Source organism: Neopelma chrysocephalum, unplaced genomic scaffold (genome assembly GCF_003984885.1).
Source record: "Neopelma chrysocephalum unplaced genomic scaffold, ASM398488v2 Primary Assembly neopelma1_69, whole genome shotgun sequence".
Classification (NCBI taxonomy): domain Eukaryota; kingdom Metazoa; phylum Chordata; class Aves; order Passeriformes; family Pipridae; genus Neopelma; species Neopelma chrysocephalum.
Window position 1 is genome coordinate 151,942 of NW_020897729.1, and position 18,208 is coordinate 170,149.

Consider the following 18,208-nt stretch of genomic DNA (forward strand, 5'->3'; position numbering starts at 1 on the left):
AGAAGAATGTCCTCATTCTTGCATGCTTTTGAATTTCTTCCCCTCAAACCTTGTTTTGTGCTCTTCTGGAAAGTCCTAGAGACTATGGTATAGCATTATTGATGGTGACAGCTAGGCTCTCTTCAGAAGAAGGGAAAATGGTATTTTAATTGATTTGTTAATTGCAGATCAGGGTCAAACACTATGGAAAAGTAATTGGGCTTATCTTGATCTGTTTTCATATTGGGTAAGTGTCTCTGTTCCAGCATTCATTAGCTGCTGGTACCCCTGTGCTATGCAGTGGGACAGTGGCTTCGGGGAATGAAACAAGCTGGGAGTGTGCGTGGGCAGTGCCCACTGCTGATGGAGCACATGGTACCTGCCCTGGCAAGAGGTCATGAGCTTCGGTGTTGGGTGGCTGCTTGTTCAGACAGGCTTTGCCAGTGCAGGATTCACACATTTCCAAGGTGTTGTTTAGAGGAGTGTGATTACCAGGCATAGGTGTTGCTAAGCCTGGGCTGCTCTGGTGTCAGGACAGGCAAGCACTGCGTAGCTGTAGAGAGAAATATAGGAGGGGAATGGGGAAAGGTGATCAACTGTCCCTGATTTGAACTCCTCAAATAAGCCTGAAATCTGTTTTATTCTGCTCCGAAAGAATAAGTTCCTTGCCTGGGAATTAACATGGCTGTGATGCTATTCTAGCACCATAAATGGGATTGAGGCTGTGATGTTCTCTGCCCTGGAGAGTCACTGCCTCAGAAATCTGCTGGGGCTCTGCAGTTGTCACTTCCACATTGTATCTGCATCCTCAGCCTCATCAGTGTTTCAGTTTGAAGCAGCACAGGCTTTTGATCATGAACTATTTTACTTTCAGGACAACATGAAGGAAAGGATGTTATGCTTTGCTTAGAGGAGGGGAGAGAGAGGTCTGTGGCTTTGTGTGTGTATTTTTACAGCACACTGAGCTCAAATCTTCTGACTTAATGGGACAGATTTGCAAATTCACACCTGCAGATTTTGCCTTCCCAGCCGGAGAGCAGCCTGCACCTGCTTCATCTTGCCTGAGAGACCAGCAGCTCAGATCTGTAGATAGTTTACTCTCTCTGGTAATAAAAAAATGCCTCATCCTGCAGCACGGACCTCCTTTAGGGGATAGTAAGGCTCCCCCATCAGGTGAGCAAGGGCCAGAAACAAAACCCTGCCCATCTGTACTGCAGATACTGTCACAGCAGAAGTGCAGTGGAACGTGTAGAAGACACTGTTGCTATCTAAGTCCACATATATCCAGATTGTAAAGAAAGTAGGTTTTTGGTTGGTTGGGTTTTTTTTGCTCACATGTAAAACATCAAGAAGCTGTACTATGCAGCTGCCCATAAGTCTGGCCTTGTTTCTGCTTCTTCCTAACAGTGGTTCGTGCATTGCATTTTTCTCTGAGATGAGTAGCTCAGGCTCCCATAACCATGGAAACCTGGTTTGTCTTCCCTAATAGCTTCAGCTGAACTCAACATCTGTCTGCCTGGGAAAAGGAAGGCTGCAGGCTACAGGTTAGTTGCGCAGAGCTCTGGGGATGCTAAAGCCCTTGAGCACCTCTAGAAGCATCCTTGCCCACCAGAATGAAGCAGCAATGCTGAGATAATGCTTGAGGGACTTAGAAAAGCTAAGCCAGGCAGGAGGGGAAAGTAAGGAATGAAGGAAGACTCTCCTCAGGCAGGAAGGTGTTATGAAGCTGCATAAGAAGATGCTGCATTCTGGTTGTCTTGCTCTGTGTGTGTTGGCTAGACATGCTGGGCATGTGGAGCTTTCTGTTGTGACTTTAAAGCTGTAAAAAGCCGTTTTCCATTTTAAGTTAGAAACCCTTTAAACAGCTTGTAGCAGAGGAGGAAATCAGCGTATAAGCTCATGAGCATAAAATAAGCTTTGAGTTGGGGTAAGTGCCTCTCTTTGGTAACAGCATGGCTTCATACAGCCTTTCACTTAGTTATTGGAAGAATGGCTGCTGATAAATGTTTCTCATAGCTCTAAATTGGTGCTAGCAGTGCTGCTAGACTGGTTAACATGGAGAAAAGTGGGGAGAAGTGTTTTTAAAAAGGCTTAAAAGCTAATTCAAGGAGGTTCTGCTGTATTTCTGCATAGATACGCCTGTGTTCCCTGTGGGCTGGGATTTAAACTTTCCTCTTTGACACTTTCCTCTTTGAAGAACAGGTACAGCCCTGGACTCCAGGCTTCCAGTAGAAGCCCTGAAGGCTGCCAGCCTCTCAGAAAAGGCATCACATGAGCTGCCAGAGCTGTGCTCCTTTCCTGATGTGATGAGTCCTGTGTCTTTGTCTCCTGTTGGGAGCAGGCCTGGTGCAAGGTTTGGGAAGCATGTGGAAAAGTGTTGCCCACACCAGGGAGGTGCTTGGTGCAGGGACCAGTGCCAGGACACTCTATAAACTGGTGCCAGAAGCAGAAATAGAAATAATGTTGTCCATTGGCAAGTCACAACCTCAGTGTTTCCATCTGTGACATGGAGGTCATAATACTTCACTGTGGATGCCTGAAAGGCTTAGTTAGTGTTTATGAAATGTTCTGAACTTTTGGATGATGCCTGCGGTAGAGAGCACTTACAATGGTCCCCAAATATCTTTGTTGATGCAGCAGGCACATGAAAACACTGACATCTTCCCAGTGTATAGAATACAGAGATGCAGGAATTGCTTGCAAGTTAAAATCAGATGCTTCTAAGCCAAACCTTTAATATTAATTTGACACTTAGCACCTGCAGGTATGTTGTAAGAATGAAGAAAACGAAAACAATAGCAGGTAATACCTAGTAAAATTCTGGGTTGAGGTTAGTGCCTGAACAACAAAAGCTGCTTGGGAAATTTTTCACACTTCCTAAAGTGGCTTAATATACATTCTTAATAACAGCTTAATATAGCTGTTGGTCTTAGCACATCTAATGGATCCACATTTCTTCATGGACATGACAAGCATAAATCTCTGCTTTCTCCATAGCAGCCTGGTTTTCATGCCAGTTGCTGCAGTGTAGAGAAGACTGGGCCAATCAGGGAGCCAGTATTCCAAACTCGCCCTCTCAGTGGGGACTCTGGCCAGCACAGCCATGCAAGATGTAGCCTCGTAATAACAATATGCTTCACAGAAACAGTTTTTAGTTTTCTGGCTCCTTGAGTGTCTGGTGAGCAGAGAAACAAATGTTTGTCTCTTGCCTGCAAAATCCAAGTAAGATCTTGGGTGTTGATCCTGCCTGTGTGCATCCACATATACAGCAACTGCTGCAGGTTATTTTACTGGCAGTTAAAAATCAATGTTTTTTTCCCCATAGCTTTTTTGGTATTATAGGTGCTTTCCCACTCCTTGTTTACACAGAGTGAAATGATCTGAATACCTGGATAGCCCCATCTGTTCAGAGTACTAGTCCCTATTTCCAACCTGGACCTGAGAAACCTTTTCCTCAAGTAAATTTAATCAAGATTGCTTCTTCTAATTAATCTTCAATTAAAGTGCATTTATGACTAACAAAACCTTTTTTAAAAGAGCCAGCTGGGAGCACTTTTTTCCTGTAGGAGCTCCTGGGAGTCAGCGGTTCCAGATGTCGGCTGTGTCAAATGTCAGAAGTGCACCAGAAGTACACTGAACTGTTTCAGTACTGTTATGTGGTACCCCAAATGGCTCCAGGTCTGTAGTTTTGTCCTCCTGCACTAGAGATTTCTCTGGTAGTACAGAACAGCAGCTCTGTTTGTCCAGTGACAGTGGACTAGAATATACGTACTCTGTGCTTATGTATGTACACATATGTATAAAAAAATGCACATGCTTATTAACTACAGCAGCAGCTGTTTACCACACTGCCTATGCAACTGATAGGATGTAGTGATAGCATATGTTACCTGAACTATCTCTGGTAGCAAATTAGCTTATTCAGAGCAACATTTCAAATAGTAGTTTGTTTTTTTCTTTCTTTCTCTAAGTTGACTCTAGCATTTATAAAGTTGCACAAGTAAATTCAAATCTAATCTGTCTATTAACACTTCAGAATTGAGAGTGCAGCTCTAAAAATATTCAGTTGATGTAGCATAGACATTGTGGGGGTGTAGGAAATAACTCCACCTCAAAGCAGAAACAAAGTTAGACCTTCTGAGTTGTGCTAGAAAATATCTCTTCTGTCTGTACTTAAGATTTGGACAATGACTTTGAGCTGGGTCTCAATAGTGGAAATGGGAAAATGAGTGGAAGTGCGTTCATGATGTACAAGTCAGCATCAGGGACTGGGCAGGTGATTCTTGTAGATTCATTGATTTGAAGTTGCAGGGGTGACTTTGGTTTGCTGGGGCTAATGAGAGGTGCTGATTCTGTCTGCTGGATTACATTTTCCTCGTAACCTGTGTCTTGCCAACCCAAGTCTATTTATGGATCAAAGGGTGAATGAATGATTACTGTTTGGACTACGTTTGTGGAGCTGAGGACCCCAAGTGAATGTTGATGCAGAAGTGACAAATCATCCCACGGCTGCTGAGAAGAATATCTGATGATGACTTCAGCTGCGGCGCAGCTCCACTTACTGTTAATATTTCTGCATCAATAAGATAATTATAGTTAAGAAGTTACAGTTAAGGGTCGAGTTCAGCAGATTGGCAACTTGGCAGGGAAGGAGAACAAGCTGCTGGGGTGTTTTGGGGACACCCTGGTAATAAATTTGCCTCTCCACTTGTTTGCTATGTTACCTTGATCAGGTTTTGTCCCTTTACCATGCTTTTGGTGTGCAGTTTTTTTGATTTCCCTGTTGAGATTACAAATGCTTGACAAGCACTGTCCCTTCTTATGTCTGTGTATGGTACTTTGTCCTTTCAGTCCAGATCCCAGTTGTTCCTTCAGGGTATTGCTGAGCTGAAAATGATCAAGTAGCAGTTATGATATATAAAGGAGCTGAATGTGACCATCTAGGGAAATTTCACCCCCCTTCAGGGGACATGTCTTTGGAGTGTTTGAAAATTGTTTACAAGTTTCTGTAATGTCTAGTAACAAGCTCTCTAAAGCTGAGGGAAATCTGGAGGCGGTGGATTGATCTCATTAATGCATGAAATAAGGGAGCATAGAAAACAATGGGCAAAGCTTAAACACCTTTAGCTTCCAGAATTGTTGCAAGCTCAGGCCTCTTCACCCTGTAGCCTGAAGCCAGGTTATAGGTGCCTGTGGCTCATTCAAAACAGCTTTAAGCAGAAGCGGTTTGTAAAGCTCTGCACGTGACTTAGCTCCTCCTTGCAGATGTGCAGCCTCCCTTCAGTATCTTTAGAGCTGCAACACACAACTGCACTGTGGCAGCCTGAAATCACTGATCAGGTATTATTTGCTATCTTAAATTACTGCCTCTTAAATCATACTAAGAGATTAAGGTGTAGTTACAGATGCTAAAGCAGGTATGTTGCATCTGAGCCTAAAGCATGCAGATGGTGCCACGTGCAGAGGGATGTAAACCTGATACTGTCCACATTAAAGGGTGAGGACTGCAGAGAGCTAAGCAGGTATGTAGCTTTACTTGTGGAAAAGACAGCACTGATCTTGGCCTAATGAGATAAAAACACAGCTTTGCTTAAAATGTTCAGTCCACACATGCTGTGCTATGCAGGTTAAACCCAATTACTGCAGCAGCTTTTGGACTTTCAAGCTATGGGTTGGCTTTTGGTGTGTTATAGTATTTCCAGCTAGAAGAGGATGTGTGCAGGTACTTACTATGTCAACGTGCTGTGTTAAAGGAGCATCTTTGATTTGCCAGGAGACCTGTTATCTGGGTTTTCAGTTTATAATCCAGTCTTGGTTCCAAAACATCCAACAGCAGACAGCTTAGCTTGTACAACAGATAAGCCAAGGAGAAAAGGCAAGGAGCTTCTCTACTTTTGCTGTTGGCTTTTGTTCCCCCTCAGTTTGGAGCTCAGCTGAGTCTGAAGCTGTGCCTTTTCCAGGAGTGAGATGCCACTAATGGGCTGCTTGCCACTGGCTGAGGGACATGGCTCCTGGCTCTGGCAGCATGATAAGGTTGCATGTGCTGAGCAGATGCAAAAAACTGCTTCTCTGAGCAGAGGGAGTCAGGGAGCGAACCAAATGGATCTGAGCTGTAATGCCAAACTTTTGGCTGTTCTGAGGTTTGAATTTTGTGTGGCTTCCAAATGTATAGATGTGGGGGTTTTTGGAGAAAAAGTCTGAGATACCCTGTTTTTAAAAGTATTATGGATGTCCCCATGGGCTTACATCTGTCATTGCTGCCCTGGGTGGGAAAATGTACAATGAAAAGGTGGCAAGGTATGAGCAGGAATTTTCTAGTGGTTGGGAACTGTAGTTAGTGCCTCTTTGTAGAAATGAAGTTGATGATGCTTTGAAAGGTAACAGATTTGATAAATGATTGCACACTCTTTTAAATGCAATTAAAAACCATATGAAGAGTCTCAATTTAGGCACCCTCAATCACCAGTCACTTCTGGAAAGTAAATAATGTTTAATTTCTTTAGCAGTGCATACAGAGCTAAAGCTGTAAAACTGAGTCTGGAAAAGAGCCTGATAAAAATCTATTGTTCCCTCCCCAAATCCAAACAAGCCAGAAAAACATCTCTAATTAAAAAATTAAAAGGTTCCTTGACTGGCTGACTGCTTGTGTGTTCTTTAATATAATAGATAATTTTCATCTTTTCCTCTGGCAGATCTCTTACTACATACTGTCAGTACCTCCCTTGCTTTACTTTTAAAGGAGAACCGAGACCCCATTTTTCTGTTTTAGAGGGCACCCACAGCAGCTGAAGTTAATAAAAATGAAGATTACATAAACTTAAGCCCACCTTAGAACTTCCACAGCTGGATGAAAGGTTAGGGTCTGTGAATTTTGAAGTATATTTTGCCCATGTGTTTTCACCTTCTAGTAGTTAAATTGCATTAGGCAAAACAGACACTGAAGGCCCTGGATGCCCATGGTTAGTGTGGGGGCTTCTGCTCAGAGCAGCACCCAGAGGTGACAAGCATCCCTTGCAGGAAGGAGATATTTTTTTATGCTCTGTCCAGTCCTGTGGGATGCGATAACGTGTTCCTGACCTGCATGGATCTCGGAATCAGTAGTGAGTAGAGTGCAGCTCTGCTGATCAGACCTTCATGTGTTTAATTAGAGTAACTTCTTCAGGTCAGGTCAGGACTAGGAGTTGGTGGCTGCTCCAAAATAGAGAGGGAAAAGAATCACCTCCAGCTGATACAGCACAACCTTCCTCCTCTATGAAGAGCTGAGGGTTGTGCTGTTTCAGATGACTAAAGGCTCACATGGACTGATTGCAGAAGCCAGAGCTCATGTGAGCATCCAGTGATGATGCTCCAGTTTTGTTCCCAGTTATTTATGTCTGCTGGTGCTTTGGAAACTTCTTTGTGGGTCTCAGCTACTATGGAGCCTTATCAAGGAGACAGATCTAAGCCTAAAAATTCAAGGGCTCTAGAGACTGAAGTCAGTCTCTAAGGGAAATGCAGTTTTCCTCAGCTTAAAATAACTTTTTAATGTCCTTTACTCTCCAAGGTCTATTTCAAGGCTCTGCCTGGGTTTGATTTTGACTTGTGCAGAGCCAGGCTCCTGTGAGGAAGGAGGGCCAGGAACTTCAGGGAAGGCAGTGAGGGGAGGGGAAGGAAAGGAGGAAATGCTGATAAGGGTGATGAACAATTTCACCTTCAGGAGTGATGAACTGTAGGAGAGTTGGCTGCATTGAGGGTCTGGCACAGCTTCAACATGCACACGTGGGGATGGATCAGCTGAGAGAAATGACTGCATTTATTCAATGAATTTACATGAGGTGCCTGCGTTGCCAGAGAGGGATGGGCTCCCTCCCCCTCCAAAACAGCAGTGGCTCCGTGCAGGAACACAGGAATGGAGCAGCAAGCTCGGCAGAGGGACAGGGCAGGGAATTTTTCAGCGGAGCCTTGCCTTTAGAGGCTGCTGCATGGGTCTGGCTCTTACAAACTGAATTAATAAATGGTTACACATTGCCAGCCTCCTACTGGCTTCTCTATAGGCTGCCTCTGCCTCTAGCCAAACTCTCTCTGCTTCTCCCCAAGGCCTTCATACCTAGAAATCCACCAGTAGGTTTTTGCGCATCTGATTTGAGGTATTAGGTTCTGCTCTGTAGTTGTGTTTCCCTTAAAAACAGTGCCTGTATGCAGTGTGTAGGGCAGGAAGCATTGATTTGCACTTAAGTGTGTGGGACAGGAGAGGAGGAATAGGTTTGTACCAAAAGGTTGGAGCTACAAATGCTTTCATAACCCATAGTGAGAGAACTGGGGCTTGAGGTGGGGAGTCCAAGGAACTTCATGTATCCTTTGGGCTCTCCCTCAAAGTATACTACACTGCAACACCGGCTCCACTTGCTTCTGTGCTCTAATTCCTTGCCCTGAGGAAGTGTCCTGGCACAAACCTATGGCACACAGGAGCCAAAAGAGCTCTTTAAGAAAATATGCTGAAGAGCTTAAATTACCAGGGAGGTTGCAAACTCCCCATCCATGGCAGTGTTCAAGATCAGGCTGGATGGGGCTCTATGTAACCTGGTCTAGTTGGAACTAGATCTTCAAGATCCCTTCCAATCCAGCCATTCTATGATTCTACTTATTCCTTAACCCTGCTGGGTTATTAACAAGGTAACTGTTAAATAGGCTGCCCAGGCCTGTGACTGGGGTGTGTTTATCCTAAAGGCCACCTCCAAGGGTTATTCTCAGCAAAACCTATTGAAACAACTGGTCTACATTGGGGGCCTTGCAAATGATGCTCTGCTCCCTCAGCTTCTAGAGCCAAAGAGCATTTGAAAGAAAGCAATATCCCCCAATCTTTATAAAAATAAGTTACAATAAAAAATGACTGTTTAATTTAAAGATGAGATTTCTCTAAAAAAGGATTATATAGGTGTTGCCTTACTGCGTGGCCCAGGGTGCTGCAGAATGTGACCTGAGCTGCAGCTCCATGGAGTTCAGGCTCCATGTGAATGTGCATGTTCTAACTGCAATAGTCACATTTTGTGGGAGATGCTGAGGGATGAGGTACTGGGATAAATACCAGCTTGGTGGGGGAATGCTGGCCTGCCCATGGTACAGCAGAGAAGCTTTAGTCTTAAAACTTTAATTCCTGATAGCTGCCAGAATGACAGAGCCTGTCCCTAGCGACACACCACAGTCCCTTCCTTGGAGTGATGCTCCTGCTGTAGGGGTCTCATGGGACACACAGAGCTGCTCGTGTGAAGTCTGTGCTATGAAAATAATTCCCTGGCTGCTCTGAATTAATTCCTTTTTTTAGCTAGAAAGTTGCCTCTGAGTAGGAGGGAAAAAAAAATCGTGCCATCATGTTTTTAACTTGTGATGGAAAATCCAAGACAGTTTTTACTGTCCTGCATTCAGCCTTACTGATAGGTATCAGTACTGGTAATACTGTCAACATGAGCATTAACTGATAGAGTTAAACATCATAAACATGTCTTGGTTTGGGCCTGAGTTTGTCTGATTTGCTGGACAGAGCAAATTTGCTGGATTTGCTAAAGGACAGCTCTTTGATCAAATTTCTGTTCCTTACGTAGGTACTTGTAAACTGTGATCAGATTGTCCCATTAACCTTCTCCCTTTGTTAGGGAGAACAGATGGTGGTTCTGGAGCCTCTCTCTAAGCTGAGCTTTTGGTCCTTTAATCATCCTCTTGGAGATTCTTTGCACTGGATCCAGTTTTCCAATATCCTTCTTGGATCGCAAGCATTAAAACTTAACATAATTTTGACAGTGTTAAATGCCACATGCTGATTTATTTTTTTATCTTATTTGTGCATCCCCCATCCCAAGCCTCTCTGAGCTCTCTTGAGCACTGGACCGTTCCAGCACAGTGTGCTCAACTTCTCTAATTACATGTTGATCATGAAGTTTCTGAAAATCAATGGCTTCACAGGATGCTGTCCCCATGCATGTTGCTTTGTGTGTGTGTGTGGCAGTACTGAAGTCTATACTGTGTTCCCTGGTGGAGTTTATTTAGACATGTGGATCTGTTGTTCTCTTCTCAGTTATTTTAGCATTCCCACATTGTTTGCCATTTTCAGGCTTGATAAGTAATAATTATAGACTCTCTTCCACTCATTAATATGTGTTTACACCATAGGGCCAAGGAGCAGCCTCTACCAAGCCCTCGGTAGGAACGTACATGTATACCTATGACTATTTAATCACCACTGCATGAAATTATTTTCATCCATTAATAGATATTTCCTCATCTTAATCAAATCATTATGTAGCGTGAAGCTAAATTCTGTATAAAAAAGTTAACAGTGTCATTTAATTGACTAAAATCGTGTTAAAGGGTGGTATTTTATACTTTTTTTAAAAGTCAATAATACTAGATACTTTGTGTTCTGGAGAATTTCCAATTTATACAGATTAATTTTATCATACTCAGTTTTCTGGAGATCATTATTAGGATTTTCTATTTAATTCTTAAAATACTTAGCACATCAGCAAATTTTGTTCCAGCTACTGCGACTTCTATGTGCCCAACATATTTAAAATTGGTATCAATAAAAGAGTGTTTCAGGATGTTCTTTTAAAACTGTGGTGCAAGTCATCCAAACCTGCTGAATTTAGGTTCTGTTTAATTAACTGCACTTTCAGATTCTGCTTAGTTGGTAGTAGAATGAGGAGTGCAGAACCGATGATGTAACACGTGCATACACCACTGAACTACTGTCCCTGTGCAATGAAGAGTGTTAAAAATATCTTGTAATTTTTTTGACCCCTACCATACGGAACAGATTGAAACAGCATTGGAGTAATCTTTAATTGCCTTAAACCCCACCTTATATGGTCCTTAATTTTACTAGATAGATTCACCACTGGGCCTTTATTTATTAAAATAACAGTTCCTAGTTTTCAGTTCCTTATCATCACCTTTCCCTTTATGCCAGATGATATGTGTGTAATCCTGGGCTTCCAAGTGGCTTATTGTTGGTCACAGCACTTTTGAGTTAGTATGTTGTCATCTGGACGGTGGTGATAATGTTTGGGGAGCATTTCAGTAACAACCATGTGGGACCTCCAGTTCTTCTGTGCTGAAATCCCTTTCAGTATCTCAGTTTTTATTCTTATCCATTCTTGATGATTGTTAAAGAACAAGAGTAAAATCTCAGTTTTATCTTTTATCTGAGTTATCACTGGCTGAAGGGCACAAAATACTGAAAGTTGTTGAGTTTCTTCTGTATTTACCGTTCACAGATACATTAAAATCACTGTTTTCTCCCCATTCCTGTTGTGTGACTCTCTGCCAGGATGCAGCATTATTGAGGAGTGGAGTTTTCAGAAATGAGCAACCCTGGCTCCTCTGGTGTGTTGTAGTCTTCTGCTGCGTAGACAGATAAAACTAATTAACCTAATAGGAGGCACACAGAGAGGAAACAAATCCTAAGGTTTGTTTGCTTCAGCTTTTTTGCTTGGCTATCCATGTTTTGCTGTTGGTTTCTAGTGAGAAAACCAGATGAAAACCTTTCATTTACCAAGGCGTACATCCCACTCTAGCAGTTGGTGGAGCATCATTGCACAAAGTCTGTGTCCTCCATGCCCCACAGGGTTGCCTGGTTGAGCACTTGTGGGCTGAGAAAGATGCTTTTGAAAAACAGAGAGAAGTTATCTTCCACTGAATCACTGAGATGTGGCTGTATGCAGTGAAGCACTGTTATTAGTCCCTTGGGATATTTGCCAGCCAGCTTCACAAGCCCTGAAACTTGCATCGGGGTCTGATAGGACAGCAGGCCATTCTGTTGTTCTCTTGGCACCCTGAAGGTGGCAAGGTTTGAAAGCTGTCAGTGCACAGGGCTTGTGGGGATGAAATGCATGCATTATGAAAGCACCATGCATAGTTAATAGATAAAACCAGACTTCACATAGTGCATTATTCTCAAAATGCATAGCTTGAACTCCCCTGTATGCACAAGTTAGTGTGGTGTATAGTGAAAAAATCAACTAATCCACAGCACACAGGCTTGGGGCAGGGGAGCAAATGGGAAATGACTCAGGCATTCTCAGCTCACTTTCTCTGTGAGCTGAAATGATTCCAGTTGTTTTGTGTTGGGCTTGAGCTTAGGGTTTCCTCAGCTTGGTGTAAACAGGGTTCCTTGATTGTCTTGTGCCTTATTTGTCTTATTCTTTGAACAGCGAAGGAATTCTTTGATGATTTGTGTGGCACTCAATTAATGGGATTTTTATGACTAGAATCAGCTGATTTGCAGAAACAAATAGAGAAAATATTTTTAAAAGACTTCCTTTGTGAAAACCACGTCTAAGTGTTAAGAATGACCTTGATATCAAAACAACAGATACATCACACAGCTTCTAAGTTAGCCTTTCTGAAATCTCATCCATACTCTCCCTTTGAAGTAGTTCTTATAAGGATTATCTCCTCCACCCTCAGCCTCTATCCTCCATAATTGAAAGTTTATACAGCAGCCATGTGATTTTAATATGGGTAGTTGGCAAATGTGACATCTTTAATTCTCTCCCTGTGCCAAGATGTGATGAGAATGAAGACGTGAATTGTTACACTTGATAACTGCAAATACCGTTAATGTTGCTGCCAGACAAAACAAGTGTTCAAAGTTGCAAAGATTCTTTTTATTCCCCCTCTTTAATTTTGACCCTCCCACCTCAATTGGGCAGAATTGAGCTGTGGTGAGCTCAGTACTTAGACCTACCTGCTTGATGCTGCAGAAGGTTCGCTGTAAGTCTGAATGTCCCACAACGGGCAGGTCTGTCAGTTCTGTAGTATTGGTACGTATGCCTTCAACATGTACTCTGCTGTAATGTGGTTGTTAATCAGTAAATATGTATGGAATGAAATATGGCCCTTGTCAATGCTGCTGCTAAGGTGCACTTGCAAGTCGGAACCCTTGAGAGTAACTGCAGGTGTTGCCGAGCACATGCTGTACCTGCAAAAAGGAAGATGTCCTTTGGAAAACAGTCTCAGATGGTGGGTGGTTAGGAACTGATGCTTTATATTGTAGTCCAGTGCAGATGGCAGTCACAAAGAGCATTTTTTTCTCCTTTTGCTTTTTACTATTTTTTCTGTGCTGTAAGTCTGCTTCACCTAAATGTGTCCTAAACCCCCAAAGCAGTAGTGGAGAGGGCAGCTACCATTGTTCTGTCTCCTGGCCATGGACTGAGGATACTGAGTCTCTATTAATTAGAGCAGTGTGGCACTATCTCTTCATTCCCTAAATAGTGACATGCACAGTACAGTGCTGTTGGAATCTTTTCTTCTACCAAAGACATAGCTACAAGCTTCAAACTTAATGTAGCAAACCCAAGACTTTAAAGATGCCTTGAAGGTCTCATTTGTTATTGCAGATGGTGCTTCTGGTGTACAATGATTTATGAGAGATGGCTACTGTCTGCTTTGGAGGAAGGACTCTGTGCCCATGAGCAAGTCTCTCTGACACCCTGTTAGCAGTGGAGTGTGAATTCATTGCAGAATAGATGTTATTTGAATCATTTCAGGAGTGACTTACGGTAAATGGTCTTGATTCAAGATTGCCTTCAAGAGCTGTATTTTCACCATGCTTAATGCTGTGTTTGACATCAGATTTTCGGGATGTTTCCTGCTGGAGCAGGATGCAGGCTGAGTGTTGAGTACAAGACATGCCCAGGAGCCAGTCAGCCCCAGTTGGCACTGGGCTTCTGCCTGTCTTCAGCAGGGAGCAGGAATATTCGTTCCTGGGGTTTGGTTTCAAAGCTACTGTGTGGTTACTATCACAAAGCTACCCAACACTGAAGTTTAGAGGACTCTTGTTGCTGGAGCAGCTGTTGGGTCCAAGGATGTGTGTCCTGTGATGCAGTTTTGTAATCCCTTGGATATAGGGCGGGTGTCTCTGAGCATCACCAGGCTCTTGCTGCAGACTGTGACCAGAAGTCTCACTCCCGTGTCCCCTGTCTCTGCTGTGCTTCTACCTGTGGGAGGTGATTGGATGGTGGCTGCATCCATCCCAGGGCAGCTGCGCTTGTCAAGGGAGATGTGGAGGGGATTAGTGAACACTGAATTCCCTGAGTGTTGTCGAATCATAAAATCATTGATTCAGGAAACCCTGAAAAGTGGAAAATGATCAGTGAGTATGAGAATATCGAGGCCAGGTAGCTAATACCTGTGGTGTGTACCTAGATACCTTTCCCTGTCTCTCTGCTAATACCCTGTAGAAACAGGATGCTGGTTTATACAGCCTATCTTTATGCTGAGAATGGAAAAATCTAAACAAACTGGAGTTGTGACAGTTCATATGTCGTGTTAAACTTCGTGTTCCTCATGTGGTAATCACTAGATCACATACCATGACGCCAGCTCTAGATTTTTATTTTAAGCATATTAATATCTCATTTTCTTCTTAGTGCTTCTCTCTTGTTCAGAAGAACAGGTCTTGGCATAGAAGATAAAATGTATTTGTTTTCATTGTTAATAAACATCCAGTTATATTCAGTGACAGGGCAATGAATCAATGCAGCAACGTGCCAAATATGCCGAGGCCACTTCTGATACATGATGCTGCAGTTCCCTGCAGACCAAGCACAAGTTTCTCATGGGTGTGTTGTTTTCTACTCAGGGAAAATTAATTACAGAAGATGATAAAGGGAACTTTTTTGCAAGCTACACATGCTGTGAGCAGAGATGAATGGAAAAGGATTTGAAAATACCTGAGTCCTCCTTTTGGAAAAGGTGGAAAAATGATGTTGTTTAATTCATCCCTGGTGGGATTCTGCTGTTGTGGAGTTAATCACAAGATAGATTTGTCCTTACAGTGGGATATTCTGTAGCAGCACAAACTTGCTTATTTGGTGGATAGAAAAGGTTTTACAGGTTAGTTATTAAAGAAGTGAGAACCAACCTGGCTGCACTATGAAAGAGATGTGCTAATGTGATTTCAGTGTGAAATGGTCCCAGATGCTGTGCTCCATGAAAAACTTCTAATGTTTTGAAACAGTCTCTAGTTTTAGGATCTGGGAGGAAAAGGTGATTTATTTTTTTTTCACCTAGGTTCTCTTTTCTTTTTTTCACTTTTCATTTAAATTAGAATGTATTAAACTGTTTTGCTTTAGTTGACAGGCAAATTTCTCTTCCATTTTGTAATAGATTTTTTCTTGTTGTTTGGAGTAATTACATTAATTTATTTTTGTCTCCAGGCTAAGAATATTCTCCTGCTCTCATTGCTGTAGTTGAACATTGGGTCCTGGAGTTTTTGTCTGTGTTTTGTAGTTTTTTCCCTGTGTGCAGACTTTAGCATCAACAGGGCTTTCTTCCACTGTGCTACTTTGATCCACACATAGGTTATGATATCCAGGGCTTTTCTCTTCACAGAGAAGAATCTGAAGAATTACTTTCAGTATGGAAATAATTTCAGTGCAGAGGTTCATGTCTGGTTTCTTTTCAGCTATGTAAACTGTAATCTTCGCTAAATTGAAGTGAATATACTTTGTCCTTAAAAACAATTACTTCAATTATTTTTTGCTATGCTGCACTCTGCTGATGGCATGTGTGGCCGGTGGGACTTACTTAAAATATGTATGCTCTTAATATCAGCTCAAAAAGAAAACCATCTCAGCCGAAAAAATTAATGTAACGTAAAAAATTATTTTTTTCTGTCTGACCTTGCCTCTATTTAATTATCTCAGCTTTTGATGTTGAAATTTAGAGATTATTAATTGTAGCTGCTTGAACAAAGTCAGGGCAGAGAACAATTACAACTGCAAACAAATCTCACTTCAGCTTTGCCTTTCCCTCAGTCGGAGCGCAGTGTCTACAGCACTGCTGTAGCTGTACACATGATTACTCACTTTCCTAATAACTCTGGGAAAACTAATTACTTTTTCAAGGCTGTTTGCTGCCAAAGGAGGGCTTTCTGTTATCCGGTGCAGCTGCATCATCGTGACGTCAGGCCCCAGTTTATTCCATCGCAGCTGCCTCACGTGGCAGCAGCACACCAGCCCAAGCAGTGCAGAGGCCTGGTTAGGGCTACAAAGGGTTTTTTGGGATAGTGTTGCTGCCTGTGCTGAGTTTTACTCAGTCCTTGCTTAACCTGCTGTCCATCCCTAGTTCGTGCTTGTCTCGCTCTGATACATCCACAGTGCTGTGTGAGTGCACAACCTTGCTGTGGCTGTGATGGTCCAGTGTGTATGAGGACGAGTCCCTGTTGCAGGTGCTGTGGCTGAGCTATGCTTTGGGTGCTGTGTTTGTAATGTTTAGAGATGGGAGTCCAGAGATATCACAGTAATTGTGGCCAGGTAAGAGCTATAGAGGTCAAGTCCATCAGACCTGTAACAGCTGATGGCATGTGACTATAGGTGTGACTTCTTGAAGGTGCTGTTGCAGGCAGACCTTGCAGCGTGCAGCATGTCTTCAGAGTACACGCTGTTCTTGGAAATTAGAATTGAAACTGGCTTTGCCTTTAGGGTTTTGTAGTGGAACAGCTTGTTATAGCGCAACTACCCAAATTTTGGACTTGGAAAGCCTCTTAATCAACTCATAAATCTAATCAGAGCTGTAATTTTCTGAAAACTCAGGATTCAGTTTGGAGCTGAAGCCAAGTGTTCTTGGAGAAGGTCTAAATCTGTTGGAGAAGATGGATCCTTGAGCTACAAGCATTATATAGAAGAGACACCTGTCCTCACTGTTATTGACAGAAATTGAAGAGCTGCTCCGCATGCTAAGCAGGTTTTATTTTGCATCTGTAAGTTTGACAGGGCTTTTAAACCACAACACTGCTCACCAGATCAAAAGCATGATTGGGAAATTAAATGTTTAATTATTGTCTCATTAGATATATGGACGTGCTGTACAGAGCCTCCCTCCCTAGCCCCCAAAGTTGTTTCTAAAGCTCAAAACTTTGAATGTAGGGGTCCTCTGGCTATTTAAGGCATTTTTTTTTTAGAATTAAAGACCAACTGATTTGCCTGAAATTTGCAGCCCAGCTCTATCTGAGTCTGGTGGAGTTTGAGAGATGACTTAGTGTTCTATCCAAACAGAAGTGAAACCCCTCTGGGTAAGGGGAGTTCTCCTGAGTCTTTCATGCCTGCCTCACTTCATCTCTGCCTGGATTTCTATGACTCTGAAATGACCAATAAATTGTGGAGCTGTGAAGGTGCAAGTAACTACAGTGCTCCGAGAAGTGAAAGCACTTTCTGTGAAGTGATAGTGAGAAGCAGTTTCATGGCTATTGGCTCTTTGTGCCTTGTACACATCAGCTACAATTACCATGACACCACTGGTAGCTTCAGTACTTCTGTAATTAGCTGATGTCAGAGTGAACACTGGTGAAATAAACTTTCCTTGAGAATACACTAGCTACTTACCCAAACACATATTGCCTTTTAAAAGACATCATAGAAGGGGCTTACTCAGTCACAACTGGCACTATTTTACATGTTCTGCATGTGAAAGGAATTCTGTTTTCTAATGTAGTGATATAGTCAACTAACTGCCTCACTAATTGAGCAGAAGGGAGTTAAGCATTGAATTTAAAACAACCTTTAAAATTATTTTTGTCTAATAAGTCATTCTAGGAGCTGGATTTTTCCATATGCCCATGTTCCTGTTCCTACCAGCAGCCTTTTTGATCTCACGTAGATGGGGGTTTGCATCATGTCATATCCTGTCACAAAGTATGACCCTTCTCTCTATCCAGTTGTATCATTGACTTCAATGTTGCTGCTTCGTACAAGTGTGAATGGCTCAATGTGGAAGAAGTCTTGGAGATGGGGACAAGACCTGAACAGAAGGATGCTTCCTCTTTTCTCCCTTGGTTGCCAGCCAAGCCATCAGAGGAGACACAACCATTTTTCCTTGCCCCTTTATTTGCTCTGAGTTTGCCTGCAGTATTTCAGAGCAGCTGATCTCTGTGCTGAGCACACAGCCCCCTGCTCCCTGTGTCTCACCTCATGCTGTTGGCTGTGCAGGGTTTTAGGGCAGTAGGAATAGCCAAGTTTTGATGCTGAAGGGAGGCTGGTGGTTCAGGGGACTAGAAAGGTAATGTCAGCCCTGAGCATCACAACTCTGTGCTCCTCAGGGGGATTCCCCGTAGTCCTGCACTGTTGACTGACATGGACTCTGGGCATGGGCAGCAGGAGCTGTGCTGGCAACCTGCACCCAAAAAATACTTGGTATTTACTTTGGTCTACTTCAAATGTTGTATCAGGGTATCTCCTGACACTAAACATAGGAA

General features: G+C 42.8%; 1 protein-coding gene and 1 long non-coding RNA gene across 2 annotated transcripts in view; one reads left to right on the forward strand and one right to left on the reverse strand.

Annotated features, from left to right (window-relative positions):
- Positions 1-18,208, forward strand: part of FGF12 (fibroblast growth factor 12) — a 224,000-nt gene that overhangs the window by 19,355 nt on the left and 186,437 nt on the right. The window lies entirely within an intron of this gene.
- On the reverse strand, positions 12,706-15,907 carry LOC113968704. The gene is made up of 3 exons (XR_003534618.1): positions 15,825-15,907; positions 13,953-14,086; positions 12,706-12,934 (listed from the first exon to the last, which is right to left on the reverse strand). It is a non-coding gene; the product is annotated as an uncharacterized LOC113968704 (long non-coding RNA).